This window comes from Macaca thibetana, chromosome 4, assembly GCF_024542745.1.
Source record: "Macaca thibetana thibetana isolate TM-01 chromosome 4, ASM2454274v1, whole genome shotgun sequence".
Taxonomy (NCBI): Eukaryota; Metazoa; Chordata; class Mammalia; order Primates; family Cercopithecidae; genus Macaca; species Macaca thibetana.
The window spans coordinates 90,541,514-90,562,519 of record NC_065581.1 but is presented as its reverse complement, the minus strand read 5'-3'; positions in this window follow the sequence as shown (position 1 = coordinate 90,562,519).

The window sequence follows — 21,006 nt, the reverse complement described above, 5'->3', positions numbered from 1 at the left end:
TAATTAATTTAAATTGATTGTAATTAATATAAGAAACTGTAACTGAAAGTCAGAGATTAATTTTCAGGAAGTTAGTCCAAGAAAAAGCAGACAGGTTTTGGTTTCAAGAAGAAAAATAGAATGAAGTAGGTATATTGAAATAAAATCGAATCGGATAGTTATAAACATGAATATTATTATAGTTATAGAGAAGAAAACAGTTTAATTTTTCCCAGTAAAACAAAATAAAGGCAATTAGCAACTCCATGAGAAACATACAATTCAAGAAAAGCCTGATATGAATGTGAAAGAAAGCAAAAAGTATAATTTTAGGCACCTGTTAGACTTTAACAAAGACGAATCCTTTGCATGAACCAGGGTTGTGACATTTAAAGCAAAGGGGAGGAAGTGTATTTCTAGAAAAATATATGGTTCTGTAATGAATCGTACTATCTAATCCTAATCACATAAAAATATGTTCTTATTCAAAGAATAATTTCAATTTTAGAACCAACTTCTAGATAAAGCAAGAAATATTTAATAAGATGAAAAATATGAAACTAAGTGGGGAAAGATAATGAGATGGCAGAGTTCTTGTTTATTTATTAGTTACAGTATGAGGGAATCAAGTATTTACTATCCATGGGTTTAAGGAGAGGTTTTAAAGATCAAATAATAAGTAACAGAGAAAATAAAGACTATATTACAAAACTAATTGGAGTAAGAGATGGAAGTGGAAGAGGATGCAAGTAATAAAATTCTTCATTTATCAAGGATATAATTGATGAGATTTATTATTGATAAATCAGACATCTAGACGTGAACACCTAAATAAATAAAAGCAGAAATGGTAGAAAAGTGATCCCAAAGTTTGGGAGGAATAGGCATAAATCAATTACAGCTGAAGTTAAAAATGTAAACTTCCATCTTATAATAGCCCTATAAATAAAGTTAAAAAGTACGAGGCATACTAGGAATATTGCAACATATTTCACGGTTCAAAACTTAAGTGTTATAAATATATTAAAAAACATGAATATATCAATTTTTCTAAAGAAAAGGAATCTAAATTGGTAACTAACAAGAAGAAATAAGAAATCCTTTGACATTATAATCAGACAGTGCACATTTACAATAGATAACAAAGTTAACTAAAAATAGTTTTTAAAGTTATCTTCATTTCATAGGGACAAATATAAACTGTTTAATAACTTTGAACTTAGCTCAAATTGTACAATTTAAATTAAACCGCAATGTATTTCCAAGAATTTTATAAGACTTACTGGTAAGTAACTAGATCGATTTATTTAATCATTTATATGCTAAACTCTTTATTCATAAATATAATGAAATAGTTTCTGAAAAAAATGATCACAAATTAGTACAGGTTTAATAAACAAAGCTATTGGTTCTTTAGAAACCTGCATTTACTTATTTATGCTTAATTAGAGATACAGAATGTCTTCAGAGATACTCAATATATATTTACACATTTAAAAAATTAATACATTTATTTTATTTTCATGAAAATTTGACATTAAGATCCTAGTAATTTTGTTCCAGTACTTATTCTGCGGAATTCATCAAGCAAAGGAAAGATACAAGGTTTTTAAATTCAATTTCAGTGTATTTTAATTAAATCAGTAGAATATATCTGTTATACACACACATAAAAACTTGAATTTTGATATAATATCATTTATTGTCACAAAGATTTTTATATAGGCATATCTGTTGCAAACCTCAAAAAAAAAGAGTCTTAGATAATCATTCAGATGGTCGTCTCAGACAATGTACCTCAAGGGAAATGTTATATTGTTTCCCACATACAACAATTTCTTCACTAAAAATACAAAAGTTGATTACTTAATAAACAAGAGGCATAAGTGCCTGAATTTTTCAGAAAATAAAAATCATTTGTTTTCTTCTAATGGAAAGAAAGAAGATAGAATGGGATGCCTGTAAGTGAAAAATTAAAATAGATTGGGGCCAATTTCAACAGAAAATTTAAGAAGTGCTAGAGTTCGAAATGTACTCTCTAGGCAAAAGGAAACAGTGGTTTCTTCGGTGAGGAAATTGCAAAATTAGGTCTATACTTTCAACAGAATATTTCAAGACATGCTCTGTGAATTAAGCCTTCTTTGATAAAACAGTCTAAGAAATGTATTCTAAGTTTACAGACATTGTTTTGGATAATCACAATGAGTTTTATTAAAAGGTCAACATGATGTTCTTTGCAGAGACATGGATGGAACTGGAGACCATTATCCTTAGCAAACTAACGCAGAAACAGAAACCAAATACCGCATGTTTTCACTTATAAGTGGGAGCTAAATGATGAGAACATATGGACACATAGAGGGGAACAACACACGCTGGGGCCTTTTGGAGGGTGGAAGGTAGGAGAAGGGAGAGGATCAGGAAAAGTAACTAATGAATACTAGGCTTACTACCTGGGTGATGAAATAATCTATACAATAAACCTCCATGACACAATTTTACCTATGTAACAAACATGCACATGTATCCCCGAACATAAAAGTTTTAAAAAAGGAAATGTAAATCAAAACCACAATGAGATACCACCTCACAGCAGTCAGAATGACAATTATTAGAAAGTCAAGAAACAATAGATGCTGGAGAGACTGTGGAGAAATAGGAATGCTTTGACCCTGTTGGTGGGAATGTAAATTAGTTCTACCACTGTGGAAGAAAGTGTGGCTATTCTTCTAGAACCAGAAATTACATTTGGCCCAGCAATCCCATTACTGGGTATATATCCAAAGAAAAACAAATCATTCTACTGTGAAGACACCTGCACACATATGTTTATTGCAACACTATTTGCAATAGCAAAGACATGGAACCAATCCAAATGCCCATCAATGATAGACTGGAAAAAGATATGTGGTTCATACACACCATGGAATAATATGAAGCCATAAAAACGAATGAGGTCATGTCCTTTGCAGGGACATGGATGAAGTTAGAAGACATCATACTCAGCAAACTAACACAGAAAAAGAAAATAAAACACTGTATGTTCTCACTCATAACTGGGAGTTGAACAATGAGAACACATGGACACAGGGAAGGGAACAACACACACTGGGGCCAGTCAGAGGGTGGGGGCTAAGGGAAGGAAGAGTATTAGGACAAATAGCTAATGCATGAAAGGCTTAAAACCTAGATGATAGGTTGATAGGTGCAGCAAACCACCATGGCACACGCATACTTATGTAACAAATCTAAACTTTCTGCACTTATATCCCAGAACTCAAAGTATAATTTAAAATAAATAAATTAATTAAAATTTTAAAAAGTTTTTAAAAAGGCTCTGAAAAGTCCTGCAGTAAAAGGTAAAAACTTGCTTAGCTTTGTTTAACCGAGCTTTAGCTAAATATATTTTATTAGAAATTAGTTTTAGAAATAATATTGAATCTTCTAAGTTATCTTTAGAAACAACTATTTTTAAATCATATCAATGTATTCTACAGTGTAGTCTGATGTACACAGCAATAAAAGTCTTTACATGTCATTCTTATGGCTTGCCAAACAGATTTATTTTTAGAAATTTCCTGCAATAAGTCTCACTTCTTGATCCTAAGTTCAATTTTCATGTAGAAAATTAGTAAACTTTAAAACATCTTGAATTAATTTTTGTATAAGATTTAAAGAAAGGGTCCAGTTTTAGTTTTCTGCATATGGCTAGCCAGTTTTTCCAGCACCATTTATTAAGTAGGGAATCCTTTCCCCATTGCTTGTTTTTGTCAGGTTTGTCGAAGATCAGATGGTTGTAGATGTGTGGTATTATTTCTGAGATCTCTGTTCTGTTCCATTGGTGTATATATTTGTTTTGGTACCAGTACCATGTTATTTTGATTACTGTAGCCTTGTAGTATAGTCTGCAGTCAGGTAGTGTGATGCCTCCAGCTTAGTTCTTTTGCTTGGCTATATGGGCTCTTTTTTTGGTTCCATATGAAATGTAAAGTAGTTTTTTTCTAATTCTGTGAAGAAAGTCAATGGTAGCTTGATGGAAATAGCATTGAATCTATAAATTACTTTGGGCAGTACGACCATTTTTATGATATTGATTCTTCCTATCCATGAGCATGGAATGTTTTTCCATTTGTTTGTGTCCTCTCTTATTTCCTTGAGCAATGATTTGCAGTTCTCCTTGAAGAGATCCTTCACTTCCCTTTTAAGTTGTTGCAGGGACATGGATGAAGCTGGAAGCCATCATTCTCAGTAAACTAACACAGGAACAGAAAACCAAACACCACATGTTCTCACTTATAAGTAGGAATTGAACAATGAGAACATATGGGCACAAGGAGGGGAACATCACACACCAGGGCCTGTCAGGTGATGCGGAGCAAAGCGAGGGAGAGCATTAGGAAAAATACCTAATGCATGTGGAGCTTAAAACCCAGATGACGGGTTGATAGGTGCAGCAAACCACTATGGCACATGTATATCTATGTAACAAACCTGCACATTCTGCACATGTATCCTGGAACTGAAAGTGTAATTTAAAAAAATTTAAAAAATATAGTAAGCTTAGTTACTATGTATATACAAAAGTAAATTACAACAGGTTAATGCATATCTAAAAGGTAAAAGAATAACTTTAAAATAGTAAATAGTTTTTTTCTCTCTATGAGATTTGCTCTAGACTAGTAATTCCCTTAACAACAGAGTTAATAATTAACTTTCAAAACCAAAATTAAAGATGATTTTTATTTTAATGTTGCTATGCATATAAGTCCATGGAAATTATTTTCGAGTCTTAAGTCAGACTCTATATATATCACCACCTCCCCTTAAGAAATAATAAAATGAATTCAAAATGACTGAAAGACACCTATTTCATACAAACTAAATCTACAATTCAGAATTTCTGAAAGATTTAATTCATACTTTTTACACAGAATTGACTCTGTGAGAGTAAAAGAGCTATTTTACTAAATCACTCTGAGTAAAGCACTGTTCACACAGGCAGAATCCGAAAAGAAAGATTAACATCTTTGGACGTCGTGTTTGAAATACATCTTAGCCTATTGACAGTTCTGTCTGACAGAGCTTTTTGACCACCTAATGAATTAGGAGAATGAACACGGCCTTGAAAAGTTAGAAACTCTCCTCTTTTGGAAAAGTCATATACACAACGACCTGTCATCTCGCATTCTTAAACTCCCTCTCAGTGGAAGTTCTCTTGGGTCTTTATTTTCTGTATTAGAGGAGACCAAACTCATTATGCTATTTAACACCTTGAACTAGACAGCAACTTGGCACAGAAAAGAGCAGCCGGTGTTATATTTGCCATTAAATACAAGCACCTTTTAAACTATTCAGAAAGCAATTTTATGAAGCAAAAGGCATATTATTGGCTTAAGGCCATTTACTATAAATATTTTTGGTCAAGATCAATTGCTGCAGAACATCTTGAATAATGCTAAAGGAACATAAAACAAGATCTGGATGTCAGAAGATATAAAAGATTACATAAACTTTAGGAATTAAAGTTAATTTATTTCTAAATCATACCTTGTGTGTGACCTCGGTATTGTTGAAATAAACTGCATAGATTCAAACCAAGATGTACTAAGAAGGTTGGGTTTATGCAATGTATAGGACATGCAAATTTCCCTCTTCTCTAGTGCACTCAAAGTAGAATCCATGAAAAGCAAATCAATTTTTGGCTCAAGAGAGAATGTGCCTTTCTCTTGAAATTTGGGAACATTAAGCAATCAATATCGTTTTGGATGTCCTTTTTTGTCTTCATTACTCTAAATTAAGTGTCCCGAAAGTTAAGCAATAGTAAATGAGAAAAACTGAACAAACTATAATGAAATTTTACTGAAGTTAAATGCTTATTTCAGTGGCTACTAAGTGGTTAACATCAATTTTCTGGAAGGTAGTGACTTACTTATTCTTGCTTTGTTCCCAAAATAATAAAAAGCACCAATAGGACTTCATGGGAATGTGGGAAAAGAAAAGTAACTGTTTCTAAGTGAATTTTAAAAACTTCATAATTCTTATTTTAAAGAAATGGAAAAGCAAATATCTTGGGTACCAGACATACAACTTTGCTAAATTTTTTCGTGTGCTAGATAATTGTCTCTTTTTTTTTTGCCAATGCAGGGTTTTAGCACTGATACATAAAGACAGATGGAAAGTATATTTTGGGGTCAAATAACATACATTAAGTCAAATATGAGAAACAATTTTTATTTGTAAACATTTTCAATTTAACAGAATTATCTTAATAGATACTTTCTATATTTTCCCCTATACAGGGTCGAATAAATTGTTTAATGATTTTTGTAGAATAAAGAAAATAATTTTGTCATCCAATGTCTCTGAGACCAGACTTCTCTTCCATCTAAGCATTGCATGTTTTTTTTGATACAGGAAATGAATAATTTAGAGAGAATAAATACATAATGGGAAATATAGAATCTGTAGTATAGAAATACACTTCACTGACAATATTGACTATAGATGTATTATTATTTCCTAAATAAAATACCATTTCCTTAAGAACACAGTGATATTCCTTCTATTTAAGTAGTTGAATTTCTGACATAAATCAGCAAACTGCACCAAATAATAGCTTAATAATCTGCTAAGCAAATCAAAAGTAAAATAAAGTCTAATAATGACTAATAATTACATATAGATTCCCAAACCTCAACTTAATTGAATGGACATAACACAGAAGAGGCGGTTGAAAGAGCAGTGTTTAAGTTGATCCACTTACCAGATGAAGTCGACTTGGGCCCTGAGGAAGTTACCTATCCTCTATAAAACCCAGTTTTGTCAAAAGTGAAGTGGGAATAGAGCAATACCTTTATTGTTGTTGTGAGACTGTAATCAGATGTATGTGATAACCCTCTGTAAACTGAAAGCACAGTACACATAAAGGTATATATTATTATTTACAAAAAAACACAAATGGCAAATCAGCTTTACATCTACATATTCTTCAAGAAAACTCAGGATAAGTAATGTTACTGATTGTCTCTATTTTGGAAAGGAAAATTTTTAGATTGAGAATACTTGATCAAAAGAGTATAGGATTAAAAATCTTAATTAAATCGACATAAGTATATATGTTTATATTACCTATTCCTGAAAGGGAATTTGAAGGAACTTGTGTATCTACACATTAAAAAAAATAAAAAATAAAAATAAAAATGAAAGAGAAATCACTCCTAGAGAATAGGGAAACACACATTTTTTGAACCTGTTACAACTTATTTAGTGTAATCGGCATTCAAATTCCAGCTGAGCTGTAGTGAAATTGTTGATATAGACAGATTGAGTGAGACCAATTTCCCACAGCTGGTGTGAACTTCTTCATGAAGGGTATGCAGCTGTTAGCTCTTGTGTGTGATGCTGCAGAGTCTTGCACAGTCCCCAATGAGTCTTCTACATTCTACCTGCACTCTTCTGTTTCCAGCCACAATCAGAGCTGCCTCACAATTAGAAAATTATCTCACCTTGGACTTTATTCTGATCTTGACTATTTAACTCTATGTCCCTCAAATTTATTCTACCCCCTGTGAAAACATCATCTGAAAATATTTGTATATTTTTGCCTCTTTCTCTACTGGCTTAGAAAAATATTCCTCCTCTTTTCCAAAGCTAACGAACCTTTTATGATTTGCACAGTCATCATGTAGAAAATCCAGATCCCCTTATGTTATCAATCTTCTCTGTATATACTATATTTCAAATTCTCTCTCTCTCTCTCTGTCTCTACTTGTTCCTTCCTCTCAGTAAAAATAATGATCTTTCTTGTATTAAAAACTACATTTTCCAATTCCTGCCTTATCTTAAAGAGGGTATATAATCTATGAGGTAAACTGATTTGATATAAAATATCAGCTGCCTATTAGCTATCCATATCCTCTACCCCTCCAAGTTTTAAGCATGAGCCATTTAAAAAAAAAAAAAATCTCTCTTTCCAACTGTATTTGCATTCAGCATACTGTGTTGTGCAGATTTTCCTTGCAACACTTTTGTTGTAATTCTGTTTTATATTCTTCCACAACCACACAAATTTCTGTTTTTATTGTTTTTTTCTGGATTAATTGGCACAGCCTACTCATTGGCCTTTGAAACCTAACTTCACTATCTCTGATCTATATTTTAAATTATTACAAAAATACCTTTCCTAAATCATACTCCTCATTATTTTTTGCTAAAATCTTGGTGATTTCCATTGACTGATAAATAAATAATCTCCTAAGCAAATGATTTGAAGGATTCTACAACATACTGTAAGTAAGCTTTCCAAGCCCTCTCCCTACAGCTAAGCTTCATATATCCATACTTTACAACTGCAATTGCAACTCAATAAAAGTTTTCAGTGCTTTCTTGCCTCTATGTGTGTAATCACAATGTTCTTATACCAAGATCACCATTTTATACTTCTCAGACTCCAGATTGCCTTGGATGCATCTTTATACTTTATATTTTATTTAATGTTTTCCTCTTCCAGTAAATATTCTAGGTTCCCAAGGTACAACTTCTTTCCATCCTTTAATTTTCCAGAAAATCTGTGTTTTCCTTTTGACATTTCCTTTCTACCTTATACTTAATTTCTTTATTCATCTATGTTTTCTTGGCTGGTAGATTCATGCTCATCAGTGTCAGTGATCATGTCAATTTAGTCTCTGCTTAACTCTCCATTCAATCTTTTCGTTTTGAATATACTTGGGATTCAGTTAAAAACAAATGAAGGTTGACTTTGCATTTATCTACTAAATAAAGGATAAAGGACCAATTATTCTTTTTCTTTCATGTCAAAAAAAACATTCACATTTTGCAGCATATTTGTGCACACCTACACACACAAAGAGCCCATGAAATCTCATCAACTTAAAAAAAGAAACCTTGTGCCAAGTGATGTTTACATGGTAGGTGAAAAGAGAATACTGGATGACAGGAAGGATGACAAGTCAAGTGAACCAAATCTGAAGTGGTAATTTTTACAACCTGAATAATCTGCTCTCCATATGTTTCCTGCAAATCCTAGGAAAGGTACTAAAATCATGATCTTTGCATTAGAGTAGAGCATATAAAGATTCACCTCTTAGCAGAAATACATTAAAAATAGAGAAAAAAGAAGAAAGCTTTTTGGCAATCTTTCCTGAAAGTGTGTGCAAATCTGAAAAGCCAAATGGAAAGAGGAGTCTGCTAACCTTTATCACACAGCACATGCAAAGTCATCACACATCATAATGCTTTCATATCATATGTCCATTTCACATTCTCAGACATGGCACCACATAGTTAAGCCTCCAGCAGCTGGAGAAATTATAATGCAGCAGTGGTCTACCCATTTAGTTCAGTGATTCCTTTAGAATTCTTGGCTTCAATAACATAAGACAAATAGAAAGTTTTATGCTTATAAGTTGACCCCAGACTGTGACTTAACTTAATTTTTTCTTATATATATATTTGTAAGTTTCAGTTACTTTAAGTCAAAGGAATACTGTATAATCTAAACTGGGGGAAGTACAGTGAGGTCATACTCTTATGGAGATATTGATGCAAGTTTTCATATTCCTAGTATATGATCTTGTCTTTCCTGTTTGTCCTTATATTCATCTCTCCTGGGTTCCTCATTGTACTGTTTTTCAAGAGTTTGATTGCAAATAAGCATGAGGATATGGGCTGCCATTTGGTCAACAGATATTTTAGGTGATTTGGTCATATCTCAAGGGATGATTTTATTTTACTATCATCTTCAAATACTTGCCATATTGGTAATTTTCTTGAAAGAGTATCCTCTTTATTAGAAAATATGAATACTGTTTTTGAAACATCTATGGTATTCTTGTTATTCGTTCCCACATATTTTCATGAAAACAGCATACCAAAATGTTAGTATTTGAATTTCTGTGTTAAGGAGAACATATTCTCCTAGGGATTGTACCAAATAGAGGTTATAAGGTTATATTGTACCAAATAAGAAGGTTTCACCCCCTATTTATCTTTTTAGGTAATAGAAGACTCAATAAAATAATTTTAAAATTGCCATTATACATCTGCATGGCTTTTTCTAGTTGTACTGGAGTGGTAATGCAACAGGAAGAATGTGTTTTGGGCATGATGGTCTCGGTTTGATTGAGTCTCAGCTTCCCCTCTCCACTTGCTGTATGATATTGAACAAGTTATTTAGAAAACCTATTTTGCATCTATTTAATCGCCTGTAAACTGGGGATAGTAAAACTTACTTTCAAGTTGTTCTAAGGATTTAAAAATATGACATGAGGAAAACTGTCTAATACCCCCATTAAATAGTAAGTCTCTTTTTCTTCTTCATGTCTCTACCTCCATTATAAAGCTAATTCGAGTACCATATTGCCTTTAAGATGGATTTTTCATGAGGACCTAATTTTAAATTCTATCTTATATCTGGTTTCTGTGCACATCTTAATGTTATGTCTATTTCTGAGGCATCTAGTTGCCTTCACTATTTAAAAAAGAAATGCTTATTTTTTTAAAAAAAGTAGTGCCAGTAAACAAATGACATAAACATACTTTACCTCAGTTAATTCTCATAATAGTTTTTCAAAATAGATATTATTTATCTTTAATCTATAAATGAGGAAACTAAGGTTAAAAGGTTAAGTGACTTTTACAATACCACAGAAGCTAAGCAAGGTTAAGTGACATCTATAATACCATGAATAAGTAGCAGTTATGGGAATTGAACCCAGGTTTTCCAGTTTCAAGCTGAGTGACCTTTCTACTCTTCCACTCTGGCAGAGCTTTATTTCACATAGTTTTCCCACTCCCTCTCTTTAATGCATTTCTACATTTTCCATGTTAAACGCAATGCTTTACCCTAATTGGCTTCCTCTTTCTGCTCTCTTCTAGTAACCTGGAAAAAAAAAAAGAGAAAAAAAAACAAAAAAAACCTCTGCCTATTTCTGTAAATAAGAATCTTTAGGTACAGTTATTTAGGCACATTTGACAGACGTGTAGCCAAGAGAAAATATTTAAAGTGAAATATTTGGTATAATTGTCAAACCAAAAGAAAAAAAAGTGCTTATCAGTTATATAAAATACCTTTTTGGGTAAATGGCAGAATGTTACATTTTTATAATATCACTTAAAAATGCCACTGAGGGTGTTACATGCTCATTAACTACAAAGAAAATACATCAAATAAAGAAATATAACTATTTGCACAATTCACATTTAATGGTAGCAATCCATGAGATTGGAAATAGGGCCCTAATCAATATTATTAGGTAAGTAACCAGGCATAGGCTTCAGGAAAAAAAGAAAATAATATTCTGTATGGAAATGGAAAATCTGAATAATGCTTGGATCAATTGTATAGGACTTTTGAGTAGCTTTGTGTTAACGACTTATAACCTACTCCTATAGTTATTGGGAAATAAAATGGAACAGAGAAAAAACAAGAGAAAGAAAAAAGAGAAAGGCAAGAAAGAAACTGTGCTACTGAAACAAACTTATCACAAACAGAATTAACAGAAATGGATACGAATTATATTAGTATCTGAAGTATTATAGATACTAATACTAATTATGTTAGTATCTATAATTCATTGAGTACTGTCAAAAATAAAATCACATCAAGTTAGGAAAATATATATATAAAATAATTGTGCATTCAAAAAAAACAGTTCACAAACCCAGAGATCACAAACCAAGAGTGGAAAGAATTCCGACTTACAGCAGTTACAGCATAGCTGATAAAGCATAAAAGAGGGTGTATTTTGACCTTATTCATTATTGGCTATTGTACATTAACATTCTTCATAAGACAAACAGAGCTGTTTAAGCTAATTTTGTCTACAGATGATTTTTAAAATTTCACTGAATCATGCCAACAAGGTAAAGCTTACATTTTGTCTTTTATTTACTATTAGAGCAAAAGTTTGGGGAAAATCAGGACAACTTAAGTTTTGGCTACATGGATATGAGTGGCTAGCTTTGGGCTCTATCTAAATTGTGGTTTCCATTTTAATCTTTCTTTAACAGTTCCCACCAGATACTTGGGAAAATTTATATATAGATATACAAAAAAGTTTCAGTAAGCTTCCTAAAATCATGCTAAAATCATGCAAAATAAGCTTATCTATTTTACTTTAAAAATCTATAAAATAGACTTAGTATTTTAGATAAGGAAATAGTCTCAATAAAGTTAAGTAATTTGTCTAAGATCACACCACACACACAGTGGGATGACGTGAAGTTTCCCCTATATTGATGTGAAATGAATGCTTTCACAATACCAAGCAGTCGTTCCACAAAAATAATGTATCCCTTTACAAAGTAATAGGTACACTAAGAACTGTTGTTTAGGTATCATCAGTCATTAAATACTAAAGCATATTATTTCTAAATATATTTATTATAATTTTATATCCCAAATGATACTCTGATAAAATTAACAGGAAAAAAATTGTAAAAGACTATTGTAGAGAGTCACCTGTGGATGAAAAAAGAACATATATCTGATTCCTTTTGAGACGAGGGCTATGAAATCAGACAGTAAAGTGTAATTTTATGGAATACAAAAAATAGGAAGTCTAAGTGATTTGAGCAAATATGACAACTAAGGAAATGAGTAAGTCATCTCTCTACTTATCACACAAATGTTTACAATTTCAAACATTGTGATTTTGGATTCTGATAAGTAAAGTAGTTCTCTTGTAGAAGTTTGATTTACAAATAAGCTCTGGTACATCCTTAAACTGAGTTGCCAAAATAAGGTGATCATAGGGAAGAATCTTTAAAACAACAGGAAATTTATAGAGATATATTGAATTAACAAATGACAATTTAACCAAATAAACAGACTATAGTTCCAACTGTGTCTAAATTTATTAAATTTAGATGTATGATCGATAAATAGAAAGATATAAATAAAAATTCAACAGAGATTATCTCTAGATAGTGTGGTTATTAAACATAATTTTAAATTTTGTTTTGTGCTCATTTAAATTTTCTCAAATGGACTACATTAATTTTGTGTAGCAAAAAGACAATAAAGCTAATATCAAAAGTCAAAGTTTACTTTGGATGCCAATTGTTCAGGTATTTTTCATGCATTTTCTTTAGTTAAGGAGAATCCACTAACAAGTGATTGACAAAGGAAAATAAAGAGAAACTCCTTTGTCAAAGGAAAAAAAAATAAGGCAGCCCTTTTTTGGTTGTCAGTATGATCACGTCAGACTATAAGACCCAGAGAGAGAGACATTTCATTTAAACTGTACTGTGTACAGAGCTATTGCTGCTATGCACACAATTAGGATCATTGACAGTCATTCAATCTCTTTCCCTCTCTTCTGTGCCATTGCTACCCTGGTGCTGCCTCGGCAGCATATTTAGGTTGTAAGTTGTCAGTCATGATTCTTTTAAATTCTTGAAAAATGATAAAAATTCATAATATGAAAAGATGCCTGGTGAGACAAAGTTTTGGTTGGACAATTGAATTGCTTTCCCTTTGCATTGCTCGGCAAATGTTTAATACACCAAATGTTCCATAATCCAATCAAAGTAAGTTTTCTTGTTTTCGTTTCCATAAAATATATTTCATTTTTACAGAATATTAAACTATGGCTTTACAACTTCCTAAGACTGTCTGAGATTAAACAGGGAAATCAATCAGAACAAAACATGATCCCCTTTGCTCCTCTGCATCAAATCACTACAATCTCTTCTCTAACTGTTCCCAAGAGTAAAATCTTCATTAAGCTGAAATATACACATTGCCATAAATCAAAGCAAATATATACCTCTGCACAATCTATTTCAGGCTGAGTGATCAATTCCACTTACCACTTTCCAAAAGAAAATAGATGGTGTTTTTTCAGTGTTTCAAATGGAATTTTCAGATAATCTGGAAATTAAAGAAAAGCTAAACAACAAACACTAGATTACAATAATAATAAATAGACTTTTAGTGGATCTAAAATTGAATTCTAATCTGTGTGTGTGTGTGCGTGCGTGTGCGTGTGTGTGTGTGTGTGTGTGTGTGTTTTCCTTCATGAACCAAAATGACCTAGGAGATGTTTACCACCCAAGAGATCATCCCTGTAAGCTCTGGAAATCTAAGGTACCTAAGGTACACAAAGAGGTAGTAATCTTTGAGTTGCAGAAGCAACTAATTTGGGAGTAAACAATAGATTTTTTCATGAAGTTCCCATCCCACTGCCAAAGCCAGTTGGCCATATATGTGGCTGGCCATGCTGAATAATAAGGTTTGGGAACAGATTGTTTCCTTGTAGTATATGAACTATTCGACTTTCAATTTCATTACCACAGTTCTTCATGCACACACTTTTCAGTAAACTTGAACAATTTACTAATCCTAGAATTGTGTGAAAGATATACCATAACTGATAATGAAAGATATTTTATTTTATATGGAGATTTTCTTCATTTATTGATCTTTCTTTCTTTCTTTTTCTTTCTTCTTTCTTTCAACAAAATCAATTAGATATATATAAAAACAACCAAAAAACTTGTCAATTATAACTGAATTATTTAGACTTTTTTGTGCCCATTTATTTTTAGATTAAAACCTGATTTTTTAGTAGAAGTTCACTCCTGGAAAAATAAGCCAAATATTCATAATAATATCCATTTGTTGTTTAAAATAAATGTTTCAAATTTCTGATGTTTTTAAGTGCAGAAAGATTAGTGTACAATGTATTCCAATAAGTGCTATGAACAGAAGGAGTTAGGACTTTGATTATATGTCTCATCTCAGAAAATCACCTTCAGAAACCTAGAGTGCCCTAACTTGAGTATAGGGCACTATTGAAATTACATTAAAAAGTCAGGGAAAATGTAGTTACAAGGTAAAAATGTAAGAGTAGTAATTACTTGGTCTGTGTTAGGGCAAAGTCATGAGACAGAGTCACAGAATGAAACCCGATTAGCAGAGGTTATAAAAAGAAATAAGGAAACACTTACTGTAAGTGCCTGAGAATCAAAAGAATGTCACTGAAGAGTATAAGTCCACTACTTAATAGGAAAAGGGAAAATTACAGACTACAAGAGGGCCAACACATTTAATTGCTCCTTGGGTTATTCTTTGCTAAATACTAATAATTGTAAAAGGTTGCTTAATGTGATAATAGTTACCAAGGTTGAAGAGATCAAAAGACAATGTCAGAAAGTAATAGATTGAGGTGAGTAAACATAATTGTGAATACATTCATATTAATGGTACCCTGAGAAGTACCAAAGAAAGAGATGCATCTGATGCTGAGACAACTGTGACAGTGTATGATAATAAAATAAATGGAAAATATTCATTTATATTTGAACTATCAAAAGACAAAATTACTCCAGGAAACATTTTAAAATTGATAATTATAAAATCAATCAATTAGAAATTATTTGTTAAATATCTATTATATTTGTAAGACAGGCTAGGGATTTGGGGATAGCAAATGTGTAAAAGAAAATAAATAAAAACAAAATTGTTACTATTTTCACCAAATATAATGTCACTACGATTTAAAAAATACACAAACATTTAAAGGGTAAAATATATTAGAAGAAATAATATTAACAGAATAAAATCTAGAAAAAGGTATAGAAAAGGCTTTCACACTACAGTATATATTTTTATAGGTGAGATGTTTCACACTCTTAAGGATAGGTAGTGAGTATCATTTATTCCAAGAGTAAGTAAATGGCTTAATTTAATAAATTTATTAGTAGAATACATTTTATTTCTTGCTCAAATTAAACAAAATATTATATACATATTAATTAACTAATAAATCCTTTCATTAAATTTCCAAAACCACTCCTGTTTGAATAAAATCTTAGTAGCAGATTAAAAACAAAAAATATTTAATGGTGAAACACCGAAAGCAGTCCCATTACAAACAGGAGCAATAAAGCATAGCAATCTTTATTACCTTTATTCAAAATTATTCTGTACATTCAGCCAATTTATGTTTTTATATGCTGAATATGTCTTATTCAAGTGTAGCTATATTTTAATGTACAATTATCTCAACTTGGGCAAGTAATAGTACTTTCTAGTTGCTTTCTGTGTTGTTGTGCCTTGACATATTAGTTCCTTTTTTTTTTGGAGGTGGAGTCTTACTTTATCACCCAGGCTGAAGTGCAGTGGTATGATCTCGGCTCAGTGCAACCTCTGCCTACCAGGTTCAATCGATTCTCCTGCCTCAGCCAAGTAGCTGGGATTACAGACGTGTGCCATCACGCCTAGTTAATTGTTGTATTTTTAGTAGAGACGGGGTTTTGCCACGTTGTCCAGGCTGGTCTTGAACTGTTGACCTCAGGTGATCCCTGTAACTCCCAACGTGCTGGAATTAACAGGCATGAGCCACCGCGTCTGGCCCTGTATTAGTTTTTTAATAGCTTACTTTCTGACACACAAAAATATTTTGGGCCCATTTTGTACATTTCTTATCTAAAACTGGAATCAGCCATTTCTCCATGAACTTGGTTTTTTTTTAGTGGGCTAAGCTAGTGATAGTTCTGCCATACTTTCACACACACACACACACACACACACACATATACGTGTGCATCTTTCTAAAGTATTTCACCATGTGTACTTCTGATTTTTAGGAAAGTCTGTACTGTTTTTTATCGGATATATTTATATTAATTTCTTATTTGGCAATCTTTAGTTTCCTCTCATTTTTGATACTTCTGAAACACGATAAGTACTTAAACTTCTCCCCTAGTATCCAACGTAAACTTTACTTCTTAGTTCCAGTTTATACCTGTGAGTTCATCTGGGAGCTTTTTTAACTTTCCATGTATTCTTTCCATTCTCTTACACTTCTTAATGGCATTAATTCTCCATTATTGTATATTTCTGTTACCCTATTGCCCATTATTTAATCCTAGGAATAAAGTTAAGCATATAATATACCCATCAACAAAATCCATGACAAAACTTCTTCAACTATTTCTCATATAGTTGAATCTCATTTTCTAGCTGGTTTATTGGGGGGGGGGACACATGAACATAATATACTCAAAGTTTTTCCATGTCCATAAATGTTTGCTTATGAGTTAAGAAAAGTGTGATGAAATTTAAAATACCAGACTCACATTTTCTTTTTCAATCTAAATAATTTATTTATCCAAATAATGTTGCTCTAAGATCTTTTTGCATAAAATATTCTAGCCGAGAAGTCTGGGGCTAATTTGATTTTCTTTCTTTTTATGCTAAACGTTTTTTTTTTTTTTTTTTTTTAACTAATGGCTTGTCTTCATTAGTCATTTTCCTGAATACTCAACGGATGCTTTTTAAATATTTAATGTTTAATCATTTTATAAGGGTATGTCTCAGAATTCGTCATTCGTGTTCAAATTCCCAGGGAACTTTTCTGTTTGCAATCACAATTATTTGTGAAAATTTTGTATTGGTCTTTCAGGTTAAAATATGCATTCTAATCTATGACTTGGTTATTTTCTCAGTATACAAATAAATATATCGTACATATCTTTTGCCTGTCTTCTATATCTGCGACTTTTTCTGATAACCTTTTACCTTTAGTTCTAATTATTTGTATTCATTTAATTTCACTTATTTTACTTTGCTTTATGTGATATCCATGAACCTTTATCTTTATTCTCAATTAGGATAATTTTTAAAATTTTTTCCTTCTACGTTTTGATTCTTATACCTACATTCTGACACTTTTCTTTCTGTTTTTGTTATCTTATTCTTCAGCTGTTCTGGTTTATAATATTATTTCCAGGCTTTGATATTTATTTGATGACTTTAAGTTATTTTGAAAAATTTGTATATCTTGTGTATTTTCTGTATAGGAAAAAATTAATGGCATTTTTATATAGTATTGAGATATTGCATGATTAATGTTTATATTTTATTACATTTTTTATATAAGATTTGATCATACATTTTGTTGATATTTTTCAAAAATGTTTTTTCTGTGTGGGAACAAAGATGGGTCACAGTAACTTTCCAAGCCTCAGACTTGAAAAGGAAAAACAAAAAGGAAGGAAAGAGACTTGCTCCATTATATGTCAAGACATACCTCCAGATCACAATCATAAAAATAATGTAGTATTAACCTAGAAATGGACGAATACACCAATGTAATAGAAGTGGGTACATATATAAAATAATTTAACAAAAAAGTAAAGTGGCACCAAAATCAAAAGGGAAAGATAGATTATCAAATATATAGAAAATGAAATAGAATCCTCGCCTAATCCCCATATAAAGGTGAAATCGAGGTGAAACTATAGAGTAGATACAGGTAAAGTATTATTTTTAAAAAACATCAAAAACACAAAGCATAAGATAAGAAATTTATGGATTAATAGTTAAGAGCTCCATTACCTACTAGCTGAGTGAACTTGGACAATCCTTTAACTTCTCTGTGACTCAATTTCCTCATATTTGCAATGGGTATTAAATAATTTAATATATGAAAAAATGTTTAAAGCAATGGATGGCACATAGTAAATGCTAAATAAGGGCCTACTGGTAGTTCTGCTACTGTGCCCAATCAAAGATTTCTGATCAAGGAAGGATACTACAGGCAAGGTAATTGACAGAACAGAGAAGGTATTTGTACCATCTGGAACTCACAAGTAATAAGCATTTATGATATGAGAAATTTCTGCAAAAATCCATAACAAAATAGAAACTTGATAGAAAAAAATGAGTAAGGGAATAAAGCAGGTTATTTATAGTAGAGGAAACACAAAAATCCATTAGTTTGAATAATATGTTATTGTCATTTTTTGTAAACCAAAAAATGTTTGGATATCAGCAATTTCATATGGTTCAACTTAATTAGTAATTGATGAGACACTCAAGATTTTTAGTAATCAGAAAAATTCAAATTAAAACTGCAGTGGAAAAAAAAAATATACGGTTTTGTAATGCTTAGTGTTGGCAGGGATGTAAAGACATAGGAAGCTTCATATGCTGCTGGTGAGTATGTCAAGCGACATGACCACTTGAAAGATTTCAAGTAATGTTTAGTCAAATTTTATATGTACATATCCAAAGAAAGAGCAAGTCCACTTGTGGCTATGTATCCCAAATCTTCTCTGGTTCATAGAGTTATAGATGAAGATGGTTCTCAGAGTGTGTGGTGTTAAGAAGGCAGAAACAACCTTTGTGCCCATCACTGGGAAACTGGTCAGGTAAAATAGGGCACATTTCCACCATGAAGTATAATGCAACATTTAGCAGCAACTGACTAAGTGCAAAATGCATACATATCAACAGAGATGGATCTTACTAGCAGTATGTCATTTATTAAGGTAAGAAGCATTGATGATGTTATTTATATAGACATTAAATATTACACTCTTTGCAAAGCACTCACGTAGAAAGATACATATCAAACATATTTAATTGTTTGATGCCTATGCAGAGAGGGGAAGGAGCTTGTGGTTATGGGAATTAAAGGAAACTAATAATACAAGAATGTGAAATAGCCTAAATATTCAAGTTAAAAACAAAAGCAAAATTAAAAGGCAAATGCAAACTGAAAAAAAAATAAATGTTGCAACTGATGTAACAAAATCATCTCCTTAATTTTTTTTTTTTTTAAAGAACTTTCAACAGGCCAGGCGCGGTGGCTCACACCTGTAATCTCAGCACTTTGGGAGGCCAAAGCAGGTGGATCACCTGAGGTCAGGAGTTCGAGACCACCAGCCTGGCCAACATGGTGAAAACCCGTCTCTACTAAAAATACAAAAATTACCGGGCATGATGGCATGCACCTGTAATCTCAGCTACTCAGGAGGCTGAGGCAGAAGAATAGCTTGAACCCAGGAAGCGGAGGTTGCAGTGAGCCAAGATCACGCCATTGCACTCCAGCCTAGGGAACAAGAGTGAGACTTCATCTCAAAAAAAAAAAAAAAAAAAAAAAAAAAACAAAAAAAAAAAAAAAACGAAAAAAAAAAAAAAAAAAAAACAAGAAAGCTTTCAACAGTGAAAAGAAAAATAACAGTAATATATAAATCAAAAAATTTTGCTATGGTCTGAATGTTAGTGACCCACTCCCAAAATTCCTGTGTTAAGACCTAATCTCCAATATAATGGTGTAAAGAAATGGGACAATTCGGAGGTAATTAGGCCATGAAGGTGAAATTCTCATAAATGAGATTAGTGCCCTTATAAAAGAGCCTCAAGGGAGCTTATTTGCCTCTTCCACTCTGTGAGGAAACAGCAAAAAGGCACCATCTATAAACCAGGAAACAGGCCCTCACTAGACACCAAATCTGCCATCATCTTGATCTTAGACTTCGCAGGCTACAGAACTGTAAGAAATAAATTTCTGTGGCTTATAAGGCACCTAGTCTATGGTGCCTTATAAAAAAACTTTTTTTCATAGTAAAGTCATTATAATATAAAATCAAAAGGGTTTTTTTTACACTGGCTATTATTGTAGCTAAGGCTAGGCTACAATAATAAAATGTTGACTTCAAGAGAAGAGAAGCACAAGAAATAGCAGAAAATTAAAATATTATCATGTGTCAATTCACAGGAAACGTATCAAATAAATTGCAGTATATATATATATATACTGCATATATATATATATATATATATAGAGAGAGAGAGAGAGAGAGAGAGAGAGAGAGAGAGAGAGAGCATCATGTAGTCAAATAACAGGAATGAAGAAAGCTCTCCATGGCCCAAAATGAAGATATCTATGATCCAGAGTTGAATAAAGCAAGCAGGATACATGACAGTATGGGTAGTAACCATTTGTACTGGCAAGACAAAAAGAATGTATTCATAAATACTTGTAGATGCATAAATGGAAACAATAGTCCAGCTTAGATGATTTTGTTTCAAGCCAGTTCACTTCTTTTTTATTGTCTTCACCTCTCTGTGGGATCTTATTAATCTATGCAAATATTTGAAAAAGAAAAAAAGGCTCTCTTGCTTCCCAAAGATAAATAATACTTTTCTGGGGCAATGCACATATATTTAAGAAACAGCATGAGTAAAAGTGATATATTTCTTTAATTGTC